The sequence below is a fragment of the Lepisosteus oculatus genome, chromosome 15 (assembly GCF_040954835.1).
Source record: "Lepisosteus oculatus isolate fLepOcu1 chromosome 15, fLepOcu1.hap2, whole genome shotgun sequence".
NCBI lineage: Eukaryota > Metazoa > Chordata > Actinopteri > Semionotiformes > Lepisosteidae > Lepisosteus > Lepisosteus oculatus.
The window spans coordinates 19,011,105-19,024,386 of NC_090710.1; the positions used below are offsets into that span (position 1 = coordinate 19,011,105).

The 13,282-nt window shown below is 34.1% G+C and overlaps 1 long non-coding RNA gene across 1 annotated transcript; it reads left to right on the top strand.

Moving 5' to 3' along the window:
- The first annotated feature begins 1,427 nt into the window (after positions 1-1,427).
- Positions 1,428-6,745, top strand: LOC107079446 (uncharacterized). The gene is made up of 3 exons (XR_011181643.1): positions 1,428-2,093; positions 3,442-3,559; positions 5,533-6,745. It is a non-coding gene; the product is annotated as an uncharacterized lncRNA (long non-coding RNA).
- The last annotated feature ends 6,537 nt before the right edge of the window (positions 6,746-13,282 follow it).

Here is a 13,282-nt window from a genome sequence, read left to right on the forward strand (position 1 = left end):
AATTAATTTTTGTTAAAATCGTTTGTGATACTGGGGAAAATATTGTGCGCTGTGGAGAATAATCTAAGTAAAGGTCTCGATCAAATTAAAACCTGTTTATTACCATTTCAAACAAAACTTTCATTCTCACAAGGCAGGAACTGCTTATCCTGACCACAAGACCCTGTTAAACAGGCAGTGGGCTCTGAAACCTTGTGTGAAAAAGCAGAGACCAATCATTTTTGTTTTGGTGTTTTCAAAAGAATGAATTCCAAATTCAATAAAAGGGGTTTATAATAAACAGTGATGATTAGGTGGTCACAAGCTCGGAAGATGTTGTGCTCACGCAAGCGTACAGTACAAGTAAACTTCGAGAATACCGCATGCTCTCCAGTCTCGGCTGTCATCATTTATTCTGACTCTTGGTGGTTCATCAGACAAGATGCTTATCCTCCGCTGGGCTCGGTACTTTGAGATTACACTGCTTCTATTTCATCTACCAGGTAACACAAGTGTCTCACTCTAATAACCTTCTAACATGCTTAAAAAATATATTCACATTCATATCTATACTTTCTTAGTAAAATTAATTTTGTAACATAGTTTCAAGAGCAGAATATGTTGAATTTGCTAGTTGATAGATTTTCTTTTGCTATATTAAGTCACAAGCAAGAAAACAAAATACATCTTTTCTGGAATTTTGGGCACTTCAAAAATTCTGAAGTATTACAATTATAGTGGAGAAACACATTTATCATTTTTAGACAAGAGAAGAAAAATCCTCTTGAAACCCCAGTGCTGAACTTGTTTCACTGCCTGAAATTTAATTTCCCAGTCTGCAATGTTTATGCTGCAAAAAGAACATTTCTTATCACCCTTTTGTTAGGTTCTTTTGTATGTAATAATTTATTGTTGTGGATAATTTGCATGTTTCTCTCTTTATATTTCAGTTTGCGTACACAGAAGTGCAAATTCAAATTCATATGGATTTACTAGCAAACTAAACCTATTTCATGCCACAATACACATTTTAATCACTCATCATTAATTATACATGTGCATGCCACTAATTTAAATCTCTATGTATAAAGAGTAGCAATACCAAAAGAGCACAGAAAATATCTGATAAAACACATCATTAGATTAAAAAGGAAAACAAGAAAATTAATCTTAGATTTGCTTGTTTTACTGCCTGATAGTGTCATTACACTTTATGTTGTTGGGTTCCTAGTGTACACTTTTATTGTGCGTGAATTTTACATACTGTCATTCTACCATTTATCTCTTTATTAATGCAGTTTGTTTACATCAGAGAGCTATTAACACTGGTCCCACATTCAAGCCCTTCTCGTGATTTAAAAAAAAAAAACTATTTTAAGTTTATCAATTATTCTCCCTGGCTATGAAATGGAGTTTGTAAAAAAAAAGTTCGGGAGGGATGACAACAACCGAGTTCAATCGGACTCAGCTGTCAGTAATTAGCAATCACTATTGACACATTTCCTCTACTAAAACACTATAAACACCGTACAGGATCCCCTTCTCGCCCTCACATACATCTTTCTGCATCCCTCCTCCACCCCATCTCCCCCTCTGCAGCTGCCCCTTGGTCTCTCCTCACTCTAGGTGGGGCTTCTAGTCTCCTCGTCCCCTGGCCAGGAGCTCAGCCCTCTGCCAAGCAGCTTAAGCTAAATTTTCATTAAACACTCCATCATCCTTTCAGTCTGATTAATTCTTTGGTGTTGTTATTCCTAGTGAATCTCAAAGAATTACAACAGAAGTGTTAGCACAACATTTTTTTCCATCTTCTCTTGTTATAGAGCAGAGTGGGGTGGAACCTATAACTCTGTTGGTATCTTTGGGAGGAAGAGTCATCATGCCATGCAATATCTCGCTTACTGATGGAACCCAAATAGCTTGGAGGAAAGATGGGTTCCACTTTTTCAGTTACTTTAACAATACAACTTTTCAAAACACAACTGACGAAAGATGGAGACTTACCCCTACACAGCTGGAGATTACTGATGTACGACAATCTGATGAAGGGAGCTACACCTGCGCTGTAACTTTGTTATCTGGTGTATATTTAAGAGAATGGAGACTTCAGATCGAAGGTGAAAAATGTTTTAATTCTTGGATCTTGGAAAACTTTGGTTCTTTTTCTCATTCCATAGCAGATATTTACATTTTACATTTTAAGATTGCTTGGACATGGAACAGTCTCAATGCTATCTTATTTCTGTATTTGCATCAAACACTTTATGTGCTGATTAACCAACCATGTCCTAGGCATCGATTTCCTCCCCATCACTCATTATAGACACTCATAAGCTGAATTTAAAACCTAAATATATTGGAGAGCTATTGAACTGCTTGACAGCCCTGACAGTCCTGCTTGAGCAATTTTGCAGTTACTAAGTGTTGAAGACAATCTACAGGAAAAAAGATTCTCAGGAAAAAGAAATAAGTAAGTAACCAAGGAAAATATGTCTCACTCATCATTAATTATACATATGCATGCCGCTAATTTAAATCTGTATGTATAAAGAGGAGCACTACAAAAAGAGCACAGAAATTATCTGATAAAACACATCATTAGATTAAAAAGGAAAACAAGAAAATAAATCTTAGATTTGCTTGTTTTACTGCCTGAGAGTGTCAATTCCCAGGCTCCTGAGTATTTACCTCTACACACTTTATGTTGTTGGGTTCCTAGTGTACACTTTTATTGATTTTTATTGTACGTTAATTTTACATACTGTAATTCTACCATTTATCTCTTTATTAATGGAGTTAGTTTGCATCAGAGCTACTAACACTTACCTCATCCTGAATTCTAGTCTTTCTCATGATTTTTTTAAAAACCTATTTGAGATTTAACATTTATTTTCCCTGACTATGAAATGGAATTTGTAACTAAAGTTCAGGAGGAATTAAAACAACCACTATAAACACCGTACAGGATCCCCTTCTCTCCCTCACATACATCTTTCTGCATCCCTCCTCCACCCCATCTCCCCCTCTGCAGCTGTCCCTTGGTCTCTCCTCACTCTAGATGGGGCTTCTAGCCTCCTTGTTCCCTGGCCAGGAGCTCAGCCCTCTGCCAAGCAGCTTAAGCTAAATTTTCATTAAACACTCCATCATCCTTTCAGTCTGATTAATTCTTTGGTGTTGTTATTCCTAGTGTATCTCAAAGAATTACAACATTTTATATTAAATTTTAAATATATTTTACAGTTTAATTTTTAGTAAAGCCTCTAATAAATATATCCTTTTCTGTAGGCACTCATCTATATTTTGTCCCTGTTTGTATCGTTAAATTCTTCTTACAGTTCAGTCACTACAGTCTCTACAGGATTTAATGTGTACAATGAATAAATACCCAGAAATGACAGAGAATCCCTGTTTTCTGGTTTACTTTGGTGTTAAATGATAAATAATGTGATTAATTTCATTTTGCAGGGGTGAAGACCACAAACAAAGCCCTTTTGGAGAGTGAAGTTTTTTTGTCTGTACTCCGAGGAGCGATATTTATTTCAGTGCTTGTGTTCGTCTACTGTGTGATAAAAAAATGTAGTGGGTGAGTACTTTTGTCTAATTGTCAAATTTAAAATTGGTAGATTATAAAATGCATTTTAGACTATTTGGATCCAAACCAAAGAGTTAGAACAAAATGCCCTCTTGACAAAAGAAATTAAAGAGCAGTTATTAGATAAGGCAATAAGTAAGCTCAAAAATAATAAGTCACCGGGTAGAGAATGGCTACAGAGTAAAGTAGAAGACTTTGAGCGAAGTAATATCCCGTCTTTCACCTTTATTCCTTCAACTGGATCCTTAAAGACAAGGTCACTCCTTCCTCTTGGAGAAAAGCAATAATTTCAGTTGTTTCTAAAGAGGACAATGACAGAGAACTATACAGGGAAATTAAAATTTTTATTGTGGACTAAAAGCTATATGCTTTAAGAAAGGTAAAAGGACAATATTAGGTGAACAATCCACATGCTTCACCATATTAAAAAAGATCAGAACGATCTTGTTGAGTTTAGACATAGAAAAGGCTTTTGACTGTGTGTATTGGATTGTTTCGAATTTACAGTTAATTAGGTATTTTATTAACTCTGTATTCAAACCCCATAGCTGGAAAATGGGTAAATCACTGCCTCTCAGGAAACTATAAAAATGAGCTTTCTATTAAGCTTGTTACATTTATTTCAGTCTTTACTTGTTGAGATCCTTCCAAACAATTTATTGAATGGGATAAGTAAGTCTCATATTTCATTTGGAACAGGAAGAAACCAAGAATACAGTAAATTGTGCAACACTACAGTAAAACAAAGATAAGGCAATTACAGTACAGCTTTTCTAAATTTTAAAGTGTACTATTATGAAGCAAAGCTGAGTCCTCTGGCCTTTGGTGGAATGATAAAGTAAATCCAAAACTGTTAAACGGTAAAAGTTACAATAACAAATTAGAATACTGACATGGTTTCTGATTGAGCGTTTGTGCCAAGAGTACTTGACCAAAGATTTAAACAATGGGTTCATAGAGGAATTACGTAATTCTGTATAATAATGGAAAGGGGAAATTTAGTATTTTTAGAACCTTAAGGACATACTGTATACTGTATGGTCTGCTCAACTTAGTCTTTTTAAGATATTTATAATTACTATTTGTCAGTATTTTTTGAGAGAATCAGAGAACCCAATGTCCAACTTAATCAAATTATACAGGCTATTATCCAGACATGCAATAAGGGCACCAGTAAAACAATGTAAAATCTGTGTCAAGGTATAATGAGTTCTAGAAAAGACACGACAGACTACATCTGAAAAAAATGGGAAAAAGAGACAGATATTGTTATTGATAATGAGAAATGGGATAATATGAGAAAACTACAATGCAATACCAAAATATTCAAAAAGGTTGCAAGAAAAAAATTAACCTGATTTATTATAATGTTTATTTTTGCAATTTCAGAGAATTGAATTGTGTTGGGAAGAAGTGTTGAGTTTTGTACTATACAGTATATAAACAATCTATCTGATGCGGTTGTGGTAGAGGATAAAAACCTGATTCAACTTTTTTGGCAGCATGCAAGAAAGCCATAACACGTACCATAAATGGCTCTAGAGATCCTCCAACCAATGCAAACTGGACTGCTTTTTTACCGGAAATTTAGAAAAATTAACTTAATGGTTAAGAAGGAGGTTTTTGAGAAGTACGGAAAGAATATGGTATCAATTTATGTTTTGGAATTTTCTTATCTATTTCTTTTTTTTTCTAGCACTGTATTAATCTCTTAAACTGGAATAGAATGACATATAGCAAATTTTATAATTATATTTACTTGATATATATATACTTGATACTTGATGTTTTGCAGTGACTGGGACCTTGATCTGGTTCTTGATAGTATTTGTATGTCAAAAAGGAAACTAATAAACGACAAGTAAAAAAAAAAGTGTTAGAATGTAGTAATTGTCACATTAATTGAACAGGATCTGTCAGTACTGAATTCGTTCTTCTTGTCGCTTCATCTTTCTGGCTTTAAGAAGAGTGCTACTGTGTGCTCATGGACAGAGGTGACAGTGAGGAGGGAGGTGAAGACCGACAGTGGAAACAGAAACAGTAAAGGAACAGACTGAATTAGGACACCATACAAACAGGAAACATTAGAAAGCACATGCTGTTTTACAGAGCATGGTCTGAAGGTTGGGTGGCTTGGTGACGCAGTGGTCAACATTTCTGCCTTGCAGTACTGGGGTCCTGGGTTAAATTCGGGACCTGGGGTGCTATTTGTGAGTTTGTACAGTATGTTCTCTCCACATTCGTGTGGGCTTCCTTTGGGTGCTCCAGTTTCCCACCATGGTCCAGTGACACCTGAATTGCATAAAGTGATGGGAAAATGGACAGATCTTAAGCTTGTGGGACCCATGGCTTCAGCTAATAAGTGTATTTTATACATTTGTTAAGTGATTATGTTTGACTTATAAAAAGTTCATTCTGTCAGTTTTTCTGTCATCCTGCAAATACCTTACATATGTAAATTTGTTTTTGTTATTTTATTAAATTTTCCCATAAAGTGGAATTGAAAAACCTTCAAACATAGGCTCAAATCAACTTTTTCCTCAAATCTTAAAAAAATTGATAGGCTGCAAACAGTAATCCTGCATGAAATGAATAATCTGATATCTCTAACAAGATTCTGCACAGTAGATATTAATTGAAAAATCTGCAGAAAAAAAGCATTATGTACCGTACATGTTGAAATTAGATTTTTTTCTGTTAGAATCATTATACAAAGGACTAAGGTTTTGAAAGCAGTGAGCAATGTGAGTGTTTTTTTTTATTTCAGGCTTGGGGTAACGGGTGGTTATGAATATCTTCTCTTGATCAACTGTAGTGGACTGAAAAAAAATGTTAACCACATCCTGAGTGAGCAGTATGACATTCAAATTACTTTGTATTTTCAAGCGTTTCCTCAAAACTATATTCCTGTTCAGTACCTCAGTAACAATAACCTGCATGTCAATGGAAATTTAGAAACTGCTGAAGACCATTGTTCAGAAAGTTTTTTTTGAGTGTGTTATGTATAGACGTGCTCTTTAAAAGGTAATGAAAAGGACTGTGGTAAATAAATATTGAAATGTTTTTCATGTGTTTTCTGAAAATTATTGTAACAATACCAAAACATTTCAAGCAATGCAATCAATGCCTATTTGTTGTGTGAAATTTATCACTTAAATACTGTGGAATGGAACTAATGTACATTTAACACCTATATCTACTGTCTTTTCCTATCTTCTGCAGAAAAGGCTTTCCCAGTTTTGCTTTCAAATATAAAGACAGATTTTTTCTTCTTCAATAAAGAATGAATGAATGCATTTCTAATACATAAATTAAAGAGTTTTACATATGAAAAGAAAACAAATTCACATTAAAACTGTTGTTTTAATCTATTGCTCACATGCTGAAAACACAGTGAAAATGTGTTCTTTGAATTATTTTTTTAAATTGCTCAATGAGAACTATAAAAATCTTGATTTTCTATTAGTACTTTACAATGGAAAATAAAAGATAAATTGGGATAAATCACTTTCTGTGATTTGTACATTTTTACCCTTTACTGAAGTATTTCTTCCTGCTTCATATTTCAGTCTTATTGCACTGTAAAAAAATGTAGATAATTCATCTTAAAGCCATGGCTGAATGCGGATTTTGTAGCCAGTACTTTATCTGGAATTCATTAAAATAATTCCATTGGTTTGTTATATTGCCGTTTGTAATGCATTTGAATATCCATATGTACTTTTGCAATATACGGTATGTATACTGTTCATCATGTCAGATACAGTTTGAAGTTAAACAAATTTATATTTCTATTAGTTTGTATTATATTTTTTAATAAAACATTACACAATTGTGTTGAAAATAGCTTACTATAATTAGCCTTATTCATACAAAAATATTTTGAAATTAAGCTTCTAACATACAGGATCATATTTGACATACAGTACTGCTGATATTGTGACAGTGCTTTCACTTAAGGTGATTCACAATCTATGGTATTGTGTTGCACAGTCCTGATAAATTGATCATTTTCATAGAGAGAGATTATTTTCTCTATTGACTATGATACTAAACAAAAATAAATTTAAAGAAATCACAGACCAATAATGTGCCTGTAGAAATACTGTACACTTTGCAAATATATTGTGACGAATACGCCCCGCGCATAACAGGGAGGTTGGCTGCCTGGGCTAAAGAAAGTCTGATTTAGCTCAGCTGGCAAGACCCCTGTTGAGCGACTGTGGAAAATCAACACCTTAAATATACTTCTACACATTCAGTACAATACCCAGTTAATCTATTGGCTGCATAAATATTGTCTCTTTTCCACAGTTTTCCAAACAAAATTAAACATACAGTATGTACTGTACTGAAACAGTTATCCTGAAACATTTATTTTTCTGATAGTTTAAAATTATGCTGATGTCATGCCTTTGACTGTTATTTAAACCATATACTGTATGCATTTCTCTGCATTTAGGTGCAGAAAAGCCTTCGACAAAGTTTAAGCAACAGTATTTGTTTCTCAACTACTGACACCATCTAAAATCACCTCCAAGAAAAAAGAAGGACACAATAGTCTTGCTCTAATGACGATGCCAGTAGATTGTGATACACTGCATGTAACATTACAAAACAATTATCTTAAACTTTATTTTCTATCTCACACACTATTTTACAATTATATCCTGTTGTGATTTCGTTTGGGATTGACATCCAAATAATTAATTTGAATCATTGTAAATAGACGAAGTATTCACGTTTTCCAAGGCAATTTGGCTCTAATTATGACATTGGCCATCAAAATTAAAGGCTGCATGGCAGGAAGACTCAGACAATTAAAGAACATATCATCTGTACTCTAAATTACCGATTATGTTTTTATTCTTTCAAGGAATGTTTAAAGATTAATATTCAGGACACGCATTGTATGTTTTAATTATGCAGATTGCATCTGAAAAAAAGCCATGACTTTGCAATCGTTACCTCCTAATGTGAAAAACAAAAACTGTGTGAACAGTCCAACAGAGGTGTGTGTATCAGCATATACAACAACCATACCCACGACATACTATAAATGTCCTCAGCAATGTATCATATTCCATCTAAGCTATCATATTATACATCACAACCAATCTACAGGCAGAGACCTACATGGTCTTACACAAATAGGCAGTGGGAGTCACTTGCTGCCTGTTAAAGTTGTGCTTCACTCCAGTCTGTGACTGTTTTAGGTTGTCCATACTTCAGCATTATGGACAATACATTTTTAATGTATTAATCAGTAACAAAGGTTTGGGAAGAACTGAACACAAAAACTCTTGAGAAATAGCAATTTCTCTAGATGGTATCATTTTGTGTGACCCTTGTGAAAACAAACAGGGCTTTCAAGTCAAAGTTTTTTGTAATTCTTCCTGTAGAACTACCGTGTTAATATACTGTATTATGTTGTATATTTTGTGGGTAAACTTGGAAAATAAGTTAAGAGTGCATCTCTTTATGCTCACAACAAAACAAAATTAAATGTATAAGATTCACAGATGCTAAAGATATTTGTGTATTTTCTATATCAACTAGATGAGAATTCCACCAGGAACCTCCTATTCCATACATAAAAAATAAGGTTGATAATGAATATGTTTGAAATGTAAATACTCTCATACGATATACAAAATAAAAATAAAACTCCAAGATAATTTCATATTTATATCATTTCAATTTTACTGTCTTATAATGGTGTTATATTTGTCATGCTTTTTAAATAAAATTCTAAATTGGAATAATAAAAATACAAGGTATTGTATTTTACAAGGTATTGTAAAATACAAGTGCTTAGAATGTGAGTTGAGTAAAACATTAGTTGATGCAGAACCAGTATAAACAGCCACGGAAAGTGACATGATTTTGATTAAAGTAAAAACAGTGAAAGATATGACTATGTCCTGCTTGAGAAATAAAAATTACCTGGTTACCATCGGTGCCATTGAAGGCAGACTATCTGTGAGTACAGGTGGCCCGAGAATAATAATAATAATTATAATAATTGCTTACACTTATATAGCACTTTTCTGGACACTTCCACTCAAAGCGCTTTACAGGTAATTGGGACTCCCCTCCACCACCACCAGTGTGCAGCCCCACCTGGATGATGCGACTGTAGCCATAGTGCACCAGAACGCTCACCACACATCAGCAATCAGTGGGGAGGAGAGCAGAGTAATGAAGCCAATTTATAGAGGGGGATTGTTAGGAGGCCATGATTGATAAAGAGCAATGGGAAATTTGGCCAGGATACCGGGGTACACCCCTATTCTTTTCGAGAAACACCCTGGGATTTTTAATGACCACAGAGAGTCAGGACCTCGGTTTTACATCTCATCCGAAGGACGGCGCCTGTTTACAGTATAGTGTCCCCGTCACTACACTGGGGCATTAGGACCCACATGAGCCGCAGGGTGAGCACCCCCTGCTGGCCCCACTAACACCTCTTCTAGCAGCAACCTTAGTTTTTCCCAGGAGGTCTCCCATCCAGGTACTGACCAGGCTCACACCTGCTTAACTTCAGTGGGTTGCCAGTTGTGAGTTGCAGGGTGATATGGCTGCTGAATAAGATTTTCCGCTTCAATAAACAGCAGACTAGATAAGAGAAACCAAGAGAAACTGTTAGGGATAGGCACATGGTCTAAACATCAGCCCTGGATATATTCATCTGGATGAATTTAAGCATCACTAGAGCAGGTAGATGTATCGTGTGTAATACATTGACAAAGTTGTTGAGTCAAAGTTTTTTCTCTTTTTACAAGCCAAACAAGTAGTGTCTGGTTTCCAGCAGGATAATGTGAGGCCACACAGTGCTAAGATTACAATGGCACAACTTCAAGTAATCAGTGTTGAAATCTTGCTATTGACGTTTGTTATCTATATTCAGAATGTGATTAGATCCATTAGATCTTAGCATTGTTTCTTTTGTACACCAGTATTTCTGATGTGGTGCACCCCAAGAAAAGTCACTTTTTAAATAATACATAATATGACTGAAGCAGCCTCTTAACCTAATGTAGAGATCATTGTCAAATTTTATTTACATTGAGTGGAAGTGTTAGTTTACACTCTGGAGGAAAGACAACTGTGAGTTATATAAAACTAAGCTGATATGGTATTGTACATATACATCTTTGCCTATACTATTTTTGTACATTTAATTTAATTAATAATTTAGGTAATAATTTGTGAATTTGCCTCTAAATACACAACATTATACTGTACATTACGTTAAAGTAAGATTGAATAACCAGACCCCTTAACACTTCTTTAAATCTCCAAATTTTTATTACCAGTTACCTGTATCAATGACTTGAGGCTGAATCACAGCCGGACTAGAATTCAGTATCAATTCCTGTCTGATGTGAACAAGCTTTACTAATAAAGAGAGAAATGGTAGAATTATACAAATCACAACTACAGTAAAAAATTACACTAGGAACAAAGCAACAAAGTGTAAAGTGCAAAATGTAAAAAAGGAAGTTTGGGAAATGACACTCTCGGACACTAACACACAAATCTAAGATTGATTTTATTGTTTTTCTTTTATTCTAATGATGTATTTTACCAGATATTTTAGTACTCTTTTGGTAAGGCTTCTCTTTATACATTTAGATTTCAATTAGCATCATGTGGTGTTCATGTGTAATTAATGATTGCTGATTAAAGTGCGTTGGGGAATCTGATAGATGGCTTAGTTTGAGACTTTTTATCCCAGCTCTTTCATTGTTCTCGATTGTTCCCATGGCAGCTGGAAACTGATTCAACATCAGAAATATCTACAAATGCACCCACTTACAATGCGCTGTATTTTTTCCAAATGCATTACCTGTAACACGGTGCATTGTGTAATGTAATTCACTGGCCAAAGACGATCATTAGGTGGTAATGTGGGGCATTAGATATTTGTGAAATGATTGCTTCATTTAATCTGTTTCGTATTCCGTATTCCACTTTCTTTGTAAAAATCGGCATCAATTTCTTCGACTCATTCACTTGTGATTATTTTGGAAACATTTTGACGTGTCTGTTTCAGCTACTGAGTGACACTTTGGTACAGTGGGGTAAGTACATGCCCAGATTCCTGGTTACAGTATAAGTTTTATTTTTAACAAATAAAGACTCCTTCTCTTAAAATAAAAGAGTAAGTAATATGCACACTATATTGACATTTTTATTATTTTTATACATCATGGCATGTTAAATATTAAAAAGATGTTAATAAATTAAAAACATGAATGAGTTACAAAATGAGAAAACTGTCAACAGTCAGAGTAAAAACCAGTTGTATCAGTTTACAAGGGTATAAAGCAAATCACATATATTGTAATTATAATCTAGAATATGAAAGTGCTATTAAAAGGACCATAAAAGTATGATAACTCCTCTGATCGTTATTAACCATATTAATTCATTAATAATTGATCAATAATTTTAAACTTTTATATTTTGTTCAGGGTGATTTATCACTGTTTTTACAACCTTCACTTTCTTATTAAAACCTATTTTTGAGAGACAATGTTTCAGATGTCTATAAGTTTGTGAACTTTGCGAATAAAACACAGAGCCTTCAGACCATTTTAACCATTTAAATACCTTCAAGGCAGTTTAAAGATCGTGATTTGTGAAAATTATCACTAATCCTATTTAAACGACATCTACTACCTGGTTCCATTTTTAAGAAACCTTGGTTTGAATAAAGTGGATCCCTAGTGTAAGCGAGTTTTTACACAAACTGTACTGTAGTGGCTTTAAAACCATATGCCATCATGCTGTATTTACTGTAGAGTAAATACAGTAGATTTACAGTATATAATATACCCTCAGTAAATTGTACACTATCAGTTTGGCATATATGTCAATATGATTGCATGTGATTAGTGTGTGTAGCATGTCTGGAATGTACAGTAGTCTTTGTTCATGTTTTAAAATATGTTCATGCACTAAAGAAAAACTAGTGTTTTTATAAAACAGTCCTTTTAATTGCTGATTGCCTTAAGTTAAAGCACGACAAACAATGAAGAAGAGGGCAGGAGACTGAAAATTCATCCGCATCCCCCAAGCAAAACTGCCTATTCCACATAACAAACACATGATGTACTGTAATACCAACACCCTTTTTCACTCATGAGACTCAGGTCAAGTGTACAGGTCAAGTGCAAATTCAAAATTAAATTTACTCTAATCGCTGTTGCCTTCAAAGTGTCAGGTTTGACAAGGGAAGATTGGAGACAAAATGGTTTCTTTGTTTAAGCATTCTTAAAAATTTAGAAGTCACCCAATGAAGACATTTCTAGTGAAGAAATCCCTCTTCCCGTGGATTTAATTAATAAACTCAGCACAAAGATTAAACAAAAGAGTGAACTTGGATGACAAAGTCTTGTTACTCATTGCGATGTCAGGATTACATTTTTCAAGGATTCTAAATACATAAAAAGTAAAAGAACTATAAAAAATTCCACATAAACAATAGTTATCTTGCAATATTTAGTATAAGATTAAATTATAAAAGTGGAACATCCTCAAATCTAAAAAAAATTGATAGGCTGCAAACAGTAATCCTGCATGAAATTAATAATCCCATATCTCTAACAAGATTCTGCACAGTAGATATTAATTGAAAAATCTGCAGAAAAAAAGCATTATGTACAGTACATGTTGAAATTCGATTTCTTTCTGTTAGAATCATTA